General features: G+C 37.9%; 1 pseudogene across 1 annotated transcript; it reads right to left on the minus strand.

Moving 5' to 3' along the window:
* Positions 1-12213: 12213 nt before the first annotated feature.
* Positions 12214-14645, minus strand: LOC147509861 (large ribosomal subunit protein uL6m pseudogene; annotated as a pseudogene). Its single transcript, XR_015216663.1, has 4 exons — positions 14382-14645; positions 13684-14056; positions 13458-13494; positions 12214-12569 (listed from the first exon to the last, which is right to left on the minus strand). The product of XR_015216663.1 is annotated as a large ribosomal subunit protein uL6m pseudogene (transcript).
* Between the last annotated feature and the right edge of the window lie 1155 nt (positions 14646-15800).

The raw sequence follows: 15800 nt of genomic DNA on the forward strand, positions 1-15800 counted from the left end.
TGATTAAAGGCCAAGATTCAAGAAGACAAAGCCTTTCTAAAAGCCCGGTCAAAAGCTGAAAAGTCGACGCGGGCGTAAAATTGACACACAAGTCGGCCAGAAATTTCGAAGGTCGTATCTTTGGACTCAGACCTCAGAATGGGTCCTACCTTATGTCAAAACGACCGGCTCGGAAAGCGCTTTCCAATGGTCTAACCCTTGATCCAATCAAAGGAGCAAAAGTAGACGAAAAGTCTGTTGAAGCCAACTGCAGCTGAAAAGGCCTTTTTGGACTGAAAGAATTGGGTTTTGGGCCTGATTCTCTGGCCCAAAACATGGCTCCAAGCCCATGCACGATTTTTGGATCTGAAAGTATAAAAACCAAAGCTTAACTCTTTATTAATGGTAGCTAATTAGACCTAAAAACTATATAAAATTCTAGATCTAGTTTTCAGTAGAGTAATTAAGTTTAAGTTCCATTTTCAATTCTTGTTTTAGATTAAGTCCTTGAATCATTGTTCTTGATTGATTAGATAAATAAAATAGTTATTTTTATCAATTTCGATTTTTGGCATTTCAATTTATAGATCTAATTTTAATTCTTGTTGATTATCATTTCGCAGTTGAAGTAGATTGAAACATTGTTAGTTAAATTAGTTAAGTTAGAATTTTAATATGATGAGTAGTTATAATTCAATGGGAAATGATGGGTTGATGACTAAAGGCAAAAACCTCCATTAGAGGGGTTGATGAAGCTTTGATGAAAACTTAGTGGTATAGTGTAGTAGCGTTGTAGAATCTATTCTACTCTACAGGGTCGTGATTCGCCATGAGAATGGGTGGACGACCTCACATGCTAGTTAGTATTTGGTAGAAATGCCATGAACACTAGGGATTAGAACTCGAAATTCTTGCCGTAAGAACGTAAGAATCGAGATACAAGAATCTATGCTAGGTTATTAAGTTGGATTCGAGGTGGATTCGATTCAACTCTAATCATTTATCTAGATTCAAAAACAATCATATTTCCATAGCATTCGTAGTTTAAATTCAACATAATCAATTTCATATTGTATCGTAGTATAACACCCTTCGTAAAGCTCTCACCAGACTTAAGACCGATTAATTAGACTAGAAAACATTCCATGCTAGAGAACTAGGAGTGGAACGAATTTGTTACTCCACTTTATTTCGATAGAATTGAGAGTAGAAACTTTGATAAATATAGACACGTTAAGAAGTTTTAGTGTACTTACGTTTTGAGATCATCGTTCATTTCGTAGGTAAACTATTCAATTTTATGTTTATCAAATGGCGCCGCTGCCATCTTAGTTTCACTTTAGCATTGTTTTCATAGTATAATTAGTCATTTTTAAGTCCCATTAAACCCACCCACCCTTGTTTGATTCATACTGTGGTTGTCCGTTTCAGCGTTGAAAGTTCCGCAAAATATACGGGAGCGACCGCACGGCTCTAAGCGAAGCACTGCGCCTAAAAATCAGAACAGAGGAAGCGACCAGCCCCCATGTGGGAGGGAGCGACCCGCCCTAAAACACTGTAACTTCAAGTTACACGGAGCGCGACCGCGCCCTAAGTAAGCGCACCCGCGCCCTAAGCAAAATTTTCCGGATTTCTACAGGTTTGTTTCGAACTTCGATTTTTTAAGTTTTTCAGTGTTCTAACTTGTTATTTACACTGAACACGCGTAAACAAGACGCTATTCATAAGCGAAGTAAGGACGCTATCAGGTATTCCTTTCTTCCATATCTCGCATCTCCAGTTAGAGGTTTATACTAAAATATCAAGATTGTTTGGAGTGTTGTCGTGTTTAGACTTAGACTTGCATGAGATTAAGATCTGGTCAAAGAAAAACACCGAACGTAATTAACCGTCGGCAAACACAAACAAATCTATCGAGTATACCAATCACTACACCTCTAGCTACTATTCCACCAACCACACCGGACATAATGGCTGAAAAAAGAGAGACTCCTCTCTCCGACTTTTACAAAGCCTTGAGCGATAGCCCTAAATCTTGCATCGTTCTAGCAGACCCAGTGGAGGATTTTCAAATTCCCCCAAACATATTTAATTTGTTACCCGTTTTCCATGGTTTAGATCATGAAAAACCTTATCAACACATGCGTAGGATTGAACAAGTCCTTACAACATTCCATCATCCTACGGTTGGTACGAAACAAATTAAACTGAGGGTATTTCCCTTCACCTTAGCCGATAAGGCAGCGTCTTGGTTAACTGCCCAAGCGCCTAACTCTGTGGACTCGTGGGCTAAACTTGTTCAACTGTTTATGGAACATTTTTACCCACCCCTAAAGACGGATGAGATGCTTTCCAAGATTCATTTTTTCTGACAAAATCCTCATGAATCATTTTCTGAGGCTTGGAATCGTTTCACCGATCTGCTTATATATAGAGTGTCTACACCATAACCTAGCAAAAGACACGTTAGTTCGTGCCTTTTTCAAAGGACTTCAACATCACCATAAAGAAGTCCTTGACATAATGAATGGGGGTAGTTTCCTAAGTAAAGGAGCCTCGGAGGCTTACAAATTTTTAGAAGATCAAACTAAACGTAATAACGATTAGGGGGGTAGTGATGATATCCCCCGCTCTGTTAGTTCTTCTTCAACAGTTAAGGCCGCCGGTATGTTTGAGATGAAACCCGATCTAGAACTTAAAAATTGAATCGAATCTCTAACTAAAAAGGTTGAGGCTATTTCTGTGCAACAAAAGCCTATCCCCGTCATGAATGTTAACTCCAACCCATGTAATATCTGTTTGAGTCCTGAGCACCCTGAATCTTATTGTCCTCTCGCCTATGAACAACAACAATTAGAGCAAGACAATGTTTGCTCCATTAATAGCTATCCTATTCCTAATGCCCCATGGAGACAACATCCCAACTTTAGTTGGCGAAACAATCAACAAGTTTCACCTCTAGGGTTTAATAACCAAAATGTTAGGCAAGCAAACAATTATAACAACCAAGCGCAACCACGACAGGGTTTAGCACAAGGTCAGGGTAATTATAATAGTTATAATACCAATAGAGGTATCGTTCCGGTTAACAATAGTAACTATCACAACCCACCCATAAATAATCAACGTGAGATAGTTCCAGTCGCACCACTTGTGACTACTACACCATCACATCCGGATTGTATAAACACCTTTATACAGGTTACCCAACAACTTTTCCAATCAATGACTCAATCAAACCAACAGATCTTACAATCCATAAATCAGGGCATACAACAGTTAGCCCAAGAGAAAGCCCAACCAAAAGGCATGTTTCCAAGACAAGCGATACCAAACCCTAAAACAGCAAACACAGCCTTTGAGGTAAACAGTAATACTAGTACTGAAACTACAATCGTAGGTGACCTTAATGCCATCACCACTCTCCGCTCTGGAAGAGTGGTTGATAACAAAGTAACTATGCCTATAGTTACCCCATCAGTACTCCCTACACCGGATATCGAACTAGATACCGCAGTAGAAACTGAAGAGCCTACCACTGTAGAGGTACCAGTTAAACAACAAACTAAGAAACAGAAAGCCAAGGTAACACATCAAGTCGAGCCATACGCTAAATATAGAGCGAAACCACCATTCCCTCAGAAGTTAGCCATGCTAACCAGGGATACAAACTTTGAGGAGATTAGGAACGTTTTCAAGAATCTAACGATAAACCTTCCTTTTCTCGAAGCTATTAAAAAGCTCCATAACCACGTGATAAGAGCCCAAAACTGTAGTTTTAACCCTGTAACAGTGATACTTTTAGACCAATTATGTGAGTAATAATTAAGAGTTAATACTGATTACGTATTTTTATGCATTTCAGGCTTCAAAGTCCATTATGTGCAGAAATGTGCCACTTTAGCGAGATAAAGGAGCAAAGGTCGGTTACTAAGGAGTTCCATGATTAAAGGCCAAGATTCAAGAAGACAAAGCCTTTCTAAAGCCTGGTCAAAGCTGAAAAGTCAAAGTCCACGCAGGCAGAAATAGTGCACAAAGTCAACAGAACTTTCCGAAGACCATATCTTTGGACTCAGACCTCGGAATTGGGCCTACCTTATGTCAAAACGACCGGCTCGGAAAGAGCTTTCCAATGGTCCAAGTCTTGACCCAATCAGAGGAGCAGAAGTGGACGAAAAGTCTGTTGAAGCGAACTGCAGCTGAAGAGGCCTTTTTGGACTGGAAGAATTGGGTTTTGGGCCTAATTCTCTGGCCCAAAACATAGCTCCAATCCCATGCACGATTTTTGGATCTGAGAGTATAAAAACCAAAGCTTCACTCTTTGTTAATGGTAGATAGTTAGACCTAGATTAGTTAGCCTCCATTAATTAGTTTTATAACTTAATTAGTTTCAATTCATTGTATTAGATTAAACCTTTGAATCTTGTTCTTCATTTGATTAGATCAATAAAGTAGTATGTTTATCAATTTCGATTTTTGTCATTTCCATTTCTAGATCTAATTTCAATTCTTGTTCTTATTTCATTTTAGTCATTAAAGTAGATGTCATTATTGTTTGATTAAGTAAATTTCAATTCTTTACATTATGTTTAGTTTAGATTCAATTTGAAATGTTAGTTTGATGAATCAAGGCTAAAACCTCCATTAGAGGGGTTGATGAAGTCTTGATGAAAACTTAGTTGTTAGTGTAGAATTGTTTGTAGATTTTATTCTACTCTAGAAGGTCGTGTTTCGCCATGAGAATGGGTGGACGACCTCACATGCTAGTTAGTATTTGGTAGAAATGCCACGAACACTAGGGATTAGAACTCGAAATTCTTGCCGTAAGAACGCATTTAAATCGAGATACAACAATCTATGCTAGGTTATTAAGTTGGATTCGAGGTGGATTCAATTCCCCTCTAATCCTTTATCTAGATTCAAAAACAATCATATTTCCATAGCATTCGTAGTTCAAATTAAAATAATCAATTTCATATTGCATCGTAGTATAATTCCCCCTCGTAAAACTCTCATTGACTTAAGACTGATTAATTAGATTAGAAAACAATTCCATGCTAGAGCACTAGGAGTGGAACGAACTTATTACTCCACTCTATTTCGATAGATTTGAGAGTAGAAACTTTGATAAATATAGACACATAATTTAGTTTTAGTTTACTTACATTTTGAGCTCATCGTTCATTTCGTAGGTAAGCTATTCATTTTTATGTTTTATCAAATGGCGCCGCTGCCATCTTAGTTACACTTTAGCATTGTTTTCATAGTAGAATTAGTCATTTTTAAGTCCCATTAAACCCACCCACCCTTGTTTGATTCATACTGGTTTGTCCAAATTTCAAAGCGTTGAAAAAGTTCCGCAAAATATACACCGACCGACCCGGCACTTATAAGGAGCGCTGCTGCTATATACTGGAACACGAAGCCCCAGCGCTTTCCTTTTTGACCACCCTATAGTTATTGGACCACCAGCGACCAGCCCTCTCACCCGAGCGACCGCGCTAAGTCACTGGAACAAGGAGCACAACCGCGCCCTATGCAAAATTTTGCGGATTTCTACAGGTTTGTTTTGAACTTCGATTTTTAAGTTTTTTCAGTGTTCTAACTTGTTATTTACACTGAACACGCGTAAACAAGACGCTATTCATAAGCGAAGCAAGGACGCTATCAGGTATTCCTTTCTTCCATACCTCGCATCTCCAGTTAGAGGTTCATACTAATATATTAAGATTGTTTGGATTGTTTTCGTGTTTAGACTTAGACTTGCATGAGATTAAGGTCTGGTCGAAGAAAAACAACTAACATAATTACACGGCAACGTCAACAAACAAGTCTATCTAGTTTCCCACCCACTACACCTCTAGCTGCTATTTCACACACACCACCTGATATTATGGCTGAAGAAAGAGAGACTCCTCTCTCGACTTTTATAAAAAGCTCGAAATGATAGCCCTAAATCTTGCATCGTTCTAGCAGACCCAGTGGGGGATTTCCGCATCCCCCCAAATATATTTAATTTGTTACCCGTTTTTCATGGTTTAGACCATGAAAAACCTTATCAGCAAATATATTTAATTTGTTAGACCATGAAAAACCTTATCAGCACATGCGTAGGATTGAACAAGTCCTTACAACATTCCACCATCATACGGTTGGTGCGGAACAAATTAAATTGAGGGTATTCCCTTTCACCTTAGGCGATAAAGGCGGCGCCTTGGTTAACCCCAAAGCGCTAATTACGTGGACTCGTGGGCCAAACTTGTTCAAATTGTTTATGGAACATTTTTACCCACCCCTAAAGACGGATGAAATGCTTTCCAAGATTCACTTCTTTCGCGTAATCCTCATGAATCATTTTCGAGGCTTGGAATCGTTTCACCGATCTCCTTATAGAGTGTCCACACCATCACCTAGCAAAAAGACACGTTAGTTCGTGCCTTTTCAAAGGACTTCTACACCACCATAAAGAAGTCCTAGACATAATGAATGGGGGTAGTTTCCTAAGTAAAGGAGCCTCAGAGGCATATAAATTTTTGGAAGATCAGACTAAGCGTAATAATAATTGGGGGGGTAGTGACGATTACTCCCGCTCCGCTAGTTCTTCTTCAACAGTTAAGGCTACCAGTATGTTTGAGGTTAAATCAGATCCTGAGCTTAAAACTCTAATTTAATCCCTCACAAAAAAGGTAGAGGCTATTTCTGTATAACAAAAGCCTATCCCCGTCATGAATGTAAATTCAAATCCATGTAGTTTCTGTTGGAGTCCTGAGCATCCCGACTCCCATCGGCCCCCTAGCATATGAACATTTTGTTCCATTAATAGTGAACCTAACGCCCTTGGAGACAAAATCCCAACTTCGTTGGAGAAATAACCAACAAGTCACACCTACAGGGTACAATAATCAATATGTTAGGCCAACGCACAGTTATAACCAAGCTCCACCACAACAAGGACAGGGTCAGGGTAATTATAATAATTATAACAACCAAGCGCAACCTCAACAAGATCAAGCACAAGGTCAATGTAGTTATAATAATTATAATGCTAATAGAGGTATCGTTCCGGTAAATAATAACTATCACAATCCGCCCATAAATAATCAACGCGAGATAGTTCCAGTCACACCACCCGTGACTACTACACCTACACAACCGGATCGTCTTGACACCTTCATACAAGTGAGCCAACAACTTTTCCAAACCATGGCTCAATCTAACCAACACATTCTACAATCCGTTAATAATTTAAACCAACAGTTAGCCCAAGAGAAAGCCCAACCAAAAGGCGTTTTCCGTGCCGCGATATACCCAACCTTAGAACAAAGAACACAGCCTTTGAAGTAAATGGTAATACTAGTACGGAAACTACAACCGTAGGTGAGCTAAATGCCATCACCACTCTCCGTTCTGGAAGAGTGATTGATAATAAAGTAACTATGCCTATAGTTACCCTATCAAGATTCTCTACACCGGATATCGAACTAGATACGAAATAGAAACCTGAAGAACCTACCACTGTAGAGGTACCAGTTAAACCACAACCTAAGAAACAGAAAGCCAAGGTTACACATCAAGTCGAGCCATACGCTAAATATAGAGCGAAACCACCATTCCCTCAGAAGTCGAACCTTCCTTTTCTCAAAGCTATAAAAAAGCTACCTAACCACGCTAAGTTTCTTAAGGAGTTGTGCACTACTAGGCGTAAGACCAACATACCTAAAGACGCCTTTCTAACTGAACAGTTCCCAACTTTATCCGAAAATAATGAAATTGTTAAGTACAAGGACCCCGGTCGCCCCATCAGTACAATGCACCTTAGGAGATTCTCACACGACGATCAAGGCTTACTAGACACGGGGGCTAGTGTTAACTTACTCCCGCTTTTATTTGTATAAACAAATAGGTCTAGAGGAGATGCAACCTACTAAAATGACATTGCAATTAGCTGATCGGTCTATTAAGTATCCTAAGGGTGTGGTTGAAAACGTGCTGGTTAAAGTCCAAAATTTTTACTACCCAGCCGACTTCGTTATCCTCGACACAGAAGTCACTAACGACTCTGTACCTATCATTTTAGGGCGTCCCTTCTTGGCTACTGCCAACGCGCTCATAAACTGCCGTGATGGTTCGATGTCCTTGTCCTTTGGCCATCTTTCTGTTGAGGTAAATGTTTTCAAAACGAGGACACAGTATCCCGATTCATCTACAAATGGCGAGGTTAGCATGATCGAGAGCTTAGCTCAAGATTACTTCAAAAACATGTTTCCAAAGAAACAGATTAACAAATTCCTTTCCTTCGGAAATTCCGACTTTAACAATGACTCCTTGGTAGTAGACGAAATCGAAGAAGAATTCCTACAACTTTTTTGCACCACTTCTTTACCACTTCGCGAGTCCCCCCTTGCTAACAACCATTCATCCCTTGATGCTATGACGGAAGATGAATTTTTCAATCTCTATCCCAGTGATCCTTTTGACCCACCTATTGAGGAATGTCTTGCATATATCAAGATTTCTGATGATATTGACTTGAGAGCTCTAGCTGAGAATCATTCACCTTCCATCACCAATATTCCCCACCCTCCACCTTTTCAAAGGAACCCCGAGTTTGCACTCAATCCTTTAGTTTCTCCTGTGCTTCATGATTTTTTAAATCCACCTAGTAAACAAATACTTCCCAAGGATAAATCACTTGACACCTTCATTTTCAGACTTGAGACAGTCCCTAACTACACCATGAATGAGTTTTGTGCTAAACCCACATCCTAATTTTTTCCATGCTTTCCCTCTAAAACTTATCCCAATCCACCATATCTTCCACAACCATTCACTTTTCCACACTTATTCACTAGGACACCCTCTCGTTCAAAGATGAAACATAAGGTGCATGCTCGGTTATGCTATAGGTCTATCCGACTTCGCTTTCATTCCACTAGGCTGCGTCGTAGGAAATCTTGGTGCTTGATTGTGTTTGGATATGTTTTCTATGATATTTATTTATGGAACGATCCACAACTATTTCGGTTGTTGATATATGATAAACTGCATATTCATACATATATTTAGATAAAGTCTCGAGTATCTGACTATAAACGACTCAATTTTTGTATTTGCTGCATTTCCTTTCATTTCCATATATTGGTGAATGCACCATTCAGGTAACCGGGCCCTCCTTATGGAGTGTGTGGCTGTAAGTACCGGATCCTAAGTCCACGGTTCACATAATTCACGTTTTCCACTCTTGCATGTTTTCTTGGTTTTTGAGTCATGTTTCTTTATGGTGTGAATTATGTCTTTACTGCTTATTGTTTTCCTTTATATTAAACCTAATTCATAAAAAGTAAAAAAAAAAAAAAAAGCTATAAAAATAGTAATCTAGCAAGTCTCGAATCGACTTCAAAAGACCCATCATTTTTAAAACAAATTTTTACAAACCCTGTTTTCAAAAAATTTGTTTGGGGTGGGGTGTTTGGTTTCTCCATGCTTGATCACTAAACTTCCTATTCTTACCCCCCCACCTCCTCGAAAAAAAAAAAAAAAAAATATATATATATATATATATATATATATATATATATATATATATATATATATATATATATATATATATGGGGTGGGATAGAGGGTACGATCCACCAGAGCCACATTATAGGCACGCTTAATCTAATCCGTCTATCTGTTTCAATCCTACGGTTGGATCGGTTTTAAATCAAACACCAAAATATATCTAAACGCGGATGGTTTTCTCTCTTCTATTCTTCTCTCTCCAACAACACAAAATCAAACAACAACAAATTTAGCAAGCAACCAACTATTTTTTCGATTTTCAGCACCCAAATTTGAAGAATCCATCTCTGATTTGGGGTTTAAAATTCGATTTGAACCAATTCTCGATTTTTTTTTTTTTTTTGATTGGTCTGGAGCAGTAAATTCGTTAAAATAGATATATATATATATATATATATATATATATATATATATATATATATATATATATATGATCGATCTCGATCTGTCGTGAAATAGTTCCCGTTGACCGATGCTTACCCGAGCTCCTTGCTTCTCTTTATCTTGGAAGTGAGGCTGAAGCCGCCTTGGTGCATTGGAAAGCTAGCTTTGTTGAGTAAAAAAGCGGATTTGGACATTTCGCTTGAGGAATTCAATATACTCTTGTTTCTCTTGAGAGGAAAGAGACGCACTCACTTTTTTTATCTTGGGTTCTTAAGGAGTTACCAAGTTCACATATTAAGTTTCTTCGATGATAGCCTTCGATTTTTATTCGAACCGATCGAACACACGTTTGAACTCCTCATCACCTGCCGCTTGCTTTTGGCTTGCACGCTTGTTTTAGCTGCTATTATTAGCCTCCCTTTCCTTGTTAGAAGTGAGTTTGCACAAAGTGTAGTTTAGTTCTTCAAGACCATACCTAGGCTTAGAAAGTTAAGTTCCTCGAGACCTTGAAGTGTATAGTAAGCTTTCTAGACCTTGAAAGGAATAGTACGCTTTCTAGACCTAAGAAATAAGTTAGCGGCAGCCAGAGTTAAACCCTAGTTGCTTCTTCGCTCTCACAAGGTATTGAACCCATTTTCAGTAAGTGTTTTTTTTTTGTTTTTGTTTACATAATAGTAAAATGTTGGTATTGTTATTATTTTAATTGCTTTATGTTATTATTTGTTGAATTAGAGAATGCTATGGCGGAATTAGGGAGGCTACTTATATATGAAGCTTGTAGGGATTGGCTGGTGAGTTGATAAATTTTGTTCATGCGTGTCGTGGGTCGAATGTTTTATATTGTTATTTGTTTGGACTTTGGATTTACATTTTTAATGTTTGATTGTTTCTAGCCTACTGTAACTGGGGAAATTCAGTCACCTATGGGGGTGGCTTCAGTTGAGTTTATTGATCCAAGAGGCGTTGAAGGGTTTGGAGTATCTTCACGGGCAAGGGTGTATACATCGAGATGTCAAGGCTGGAAACATCTTAGTCGACTCACATGGAGCAAGTAAGCTCGGAGATCTTGGTGTGTCTACTTCTCTTTTTATTCGATGATAGGTGGCACAAAAGAAATACAATAACAGGGACACCTTCTTTGGATGGCGCCGGAGATCTTGGATATGGAAGAAGGGCATGGATAACGACTTCAAAGCAGATATATGGTCCTTCGGCATCACAGCCATAGAGCTTGCCCATGGTCATGCTCCTTTCTCGAGTATCCTCCCGTGGAAACTGTTTCTTACAATCCCGGCTGTGATCCACCGCGTTTAGATGATATAAAAGACCGAAGTTCTCAAAGCAATTTAAACAGATGATTGCTAAGTGCTTAGTAAAAGATCCATCAAAGACCTTCAAAGAACAACACTTTTGAGGGATCGATTCTTTAAGAATCACAAGTTTAGTTACATCACGAAAATACTGGGAAAAAGCCCAAAAACAGTGAAAGGTGAACGTGAACATATGCAAGCACCTAGTAATATTCAGGATGTGCAAAAGGAGGAGATATATCGCATAATCAGTATGTAAGGGGAGTAAGTAACTGGAATTTTGATATCGAAGAACTGAAGGCACAGGTAGCCCTTATTGAGGACGAGGAGGAAAGTTTTTCTGCTGAAGCATCTTCAGAAAATGGCGACGAGGGAGACAAAGATATTAATGGCCAAAATCTCCAGCAAAAAGGGCGATCAATCAACGTGATATCAGAAAACGCCGACTTAGACAAGGTTTTTGGTTTTTGTAATTGAAAAAATAACTACGTGTTAGCTTGATCCTGTCAATGGGGCAAGGCTTTATGCCCCCCTCCATGGTACGTAGTCAGCCTAGAAGAACTTGGATTCAGCACCAAATATAAATATATAAATAAAAAGTTCAATTCTGTGCAAATTTTTGAACATGTATAATTTCCTTTCCACACTTCTCTTTTTTACACGAACAATACAAATATTTTTTGTGTGGGCTGCAAGTGATTCACATGAAGGTGTTCCCTGACAAAAAGGGTTTGTAATGTGAATTACTATAAATATAAAAACACTATTGATAATCATAATCTGAAAACCGATGTTGGGACCTTTGGATTAAAATCTTACGAAACAGTACCTCATTACAACTAAACAAAAACTCTTCAAACTAAGCTGCAAATACTTCTGGCTACATTCTCATAAGTCTGAGGATCTTTAGAACAACACACTGCAACAGGTAACATAAACAAAAACAAAGGCCATCCTCGAAAGCGGGCAACCCTATAACAGTTCCCAACAATCATTTGGACTTCTTTTCTTGCTTCTTCTTGATGACTTCATCAACATACATGATACCTTTGCCTTTATAAACCTCGGGAGGTTTACAGTGTGAACAATAGCAAAGAACCTGGTGCACCCTCGTTTTGTCCGTCCCAAAAGCAAAACTATGTTGGGTTTGAAACAAAACACGCGAACAAATGGGTGGAACACTCCGGTTCCACTTCATGGTTGTAACCCAATTTCAAATACAGTAAGCTGCCCCTCGACTCAGCTCTGGCTTTGAATCCAACCCCAACAATCTTTAGAAAGCGAAAGAATTTGGCTTCCATCTACAACTTTTGAACAGCACGCTTGCAATGTGTTGTACATGAAAAAGGGCGAAGGAAGAAAATATGTAGAAAATAAGCAAATTTAATGGTAAAACCAACGAAAAGGAAGAATGAAAGAGTGATATAACAAAATTCTTTACTTTACTGAGTCAACCACTTATCTATTTTTTTTTATTTATCAACATTATTAGTAATATTACCTTAATCAGTAGAATTGGGTTTGATACCCACAAACCTCTCTCACTGAGACAGACTGGGAAATAAATGAGATTAATTAAATTTAATAAAGACAAACTATCACTCATTTAGCTACTTCACGCTTGCTTGGCAAGATCAGCTGCTATTAGGTAGACACCCTACAACAACTAATAAAAAAAATGACATTCTTATCTACACTCTTCACTTGAGTTTCTCCACAACATTATTCACCTCTACATTTAGAGGAGGGGCAGAAAAAGGCTGCTAAAAAGCCTGCAGCTTTACTAGATTTTTTCTTTTTTCTCACTACGTTAACAAAACTCAGAGTGGCTATGCTCCAATATAAAGATATACCGAAAGCTTCTAGGGAAATAAATAAACAAATTCAGACCAATCGTGACATCTAACCTAAGGAGATTCAATAACTAAAAATTTCTAAGTTTTAATCCTTGGGCACTAACTCTCAATTTTTTTTTTTTTTTGTTTTGTTTCTTTTTAGAAATCTTAAGTCTCTCGAACCCTATCTCTTGAGGAGTGGACTTCTTCGTCTCGACAATGTTTATATTAATGGCAGAGAAATATTGCTTACCACAATGACACATCACATAAGCAAAATGTGAAAGGGCACCTAGCATCCAACTTCAGTGGATACATTACTAGTTGGAATCCTTAACGTTTTGCTACATAATATAATCTGATGGAAACCATCCAACTTTACCTTTGCATTCCCCTTCAGACCATCCCGATGGAGCCACCTAAAAAAGATAAAGTTTCATGACATTAAACAAGAATCTTGGACATCAATTCACAAACACTATGCATACAAAGAGAGCACATAACAAGAGAAATGGTCACTATTAATCTCCTGGCGTTATAAACTATGATAGAAGCTATGAGTCTGACTTTCATGAATGAATATACAGACATCCAAAAGTAGAACAAACCTTATCTTTTTCTCCTGAAACTCAGTAGTAGGATTTCCATAGTGCCCATATTCCAAACTTGCATAACGTCCCATCGTTCTGGTAAAGTTCCATTGTTTTGCAAAGAAGGAACCAACAGTTCGAATACTACCTATGACATCGTTTGCAACTTGACAGGAAGAGCACAAGCCAGTAGACCACTTTGAGCGTCCAAACACTTTCATGTTTAACTGCAGCTTGTAACAGACTACTACTACTACCCCAATCTCGATAAGTTGTCAATGAGAACAACACCATCTACCTATGGAATCAGTCGACTAGGGAAAACGAAATTGTTGCAAATACTATACCTGTCTTGAAGATTTACCTTGTCAACTTGGTATACGGTATATGGCTTCGGTACATTTAAAAACAATTAACAACCAAATTGAAAAAAATAATAAATAAATAAATAAAATCAAGGTCTAAAATATAGTTAATTGATTAAAAATTATACTTGCAACTAAAAATAAAATAAAATAACAACCAAATCGAAAAAGTAAAAACATCGAGGTCTAAAAAATAGTTAATTGATTAAAAATAAAAAAAAATAAATAAAAATAAAAATTATACTTGCAACGAAAACAAACAAAAACAATTCACAACTTGTTCTTCTACTATTACCGAACCCATTTCATTAAAATCGAAAATAAAAAATTGAAAATCAACAAAATACATACCTTCTTCCAATTTGTGCTTGATTTTCTCAATTTGGAGAAAGGAGAAGGACAAATCTAGCTTTTCGGTTTGAATTTAGAGGTGTTTCGGTGTTGAATTTGGAGGTGTTGGTTTAGATTCGGATAAATTTGGAGAGAGAAGAATAGGAGAGAGAAAACCCTTCGCGTTTAGATATATTTCGGTGTTTGATTTAAACTGATCCAACCGTAGGATTGGAAACAGATCGACGGATTAGATTAACTGTGCCTAGAATGTGGCTACAGTGACTGTGCCTCTATCCCACCCCTATATATATATATAAACCCAGAGGAGCCGCGACTTTTCATTAAAGGTGAGCGACTTTCACACTCAAAACACTGGAATCCCAAAATCATCGAGGCCAATTCGACCAGCGCCACTTCTCGTGAACACGAAAAATTCCAATTTTCTACGGGTTGTTCCCGGGTGATTTGCAGCTGTTCCAGAGCGTATTTTGAAATGACATCTCCTACATTAATACCGGAACAGTCTTTCAAGATTTGTTTCAAAGCACTACTTATGGTGCTTGGTTTCATGAGGTGATCACACGTGGCCGGAACCGCTTATGGTTCTTGCTAGCAATTGTTCTTGGACTTGCCATGCCCGCTGAAATACAAGACCCATGATGCTATTGGGTAGATAATATGCATGTCCGGGAGATAAGGTAAGTTTAATTCTAGTTAGTGTCTGCTTATGTCCCAAGCAATTTGATTCTTGTTAACCCCATAATGGGTGGAACTCTTATAGAGTTGCGTCAATTTTTTATTTCCTATATTAGTACGTTCTAACCTTGTTTTGCAGATGTTCCTGAATTTCACGCGCTTCAATGGTATTTTTCCTACTCTCTTTATTTAAATGCTTTGAGGACAAAGCATGATTCTTGTTTGGGGGGGGGGGGCATAGAAACACGTGTAATTAAGGCATCTATTAGGATATAGATATGTATAATATGTATTTGTTTTCTAGTTAAAATTTCAAAAATTCAAAAATATAAATAAATAAGTTATGCTATACACTTAGGAATATTGGTATTGTTTTCTTTCTCTATGCTCTTAACAATCTAGAAGTCTCACGTAGCTTTTGCATTAGAATAATTTTTAGAAACTTAGGTTAATATGTAGGTAATAATCTTTGCATCTATCTATAAATATATTACATGAGTATCTATGATTGTTAGCAGTAAGTTTCTGAAATCTAGGCTAGAGTACTTATTCTACAAATCCTGCGAGAATATAGCCTAAAGCCTTATAAGAGTGAAACATTTGAGAAATGACACAAGGGAGAAGTAAAATCCGGATAGAGAAATCACACGTCCACTTGCTTGATCACTAAACCATATCCTAAGCGAGAATTTAGGCCCTCTTTGGATCGATATAGCCAGAAATTCAAACCTATGAATTATT

Source organism: Coptis chinensis, chromosome 3 (genome assembly GCF_015680905.1).
Source record: "Coptis chinensis isolate HL-2020 chromosome 3, ASM1568090v1, whole genome shotgun sequence".
NCBI classification, from domain to species: domain Eukaryota; kingdom Viridiplantae; phylum Streptophyta; class Magnoliopsida; order Ranunculales; family Ranunculaceae; genus Coptis; species Coptis chinensis.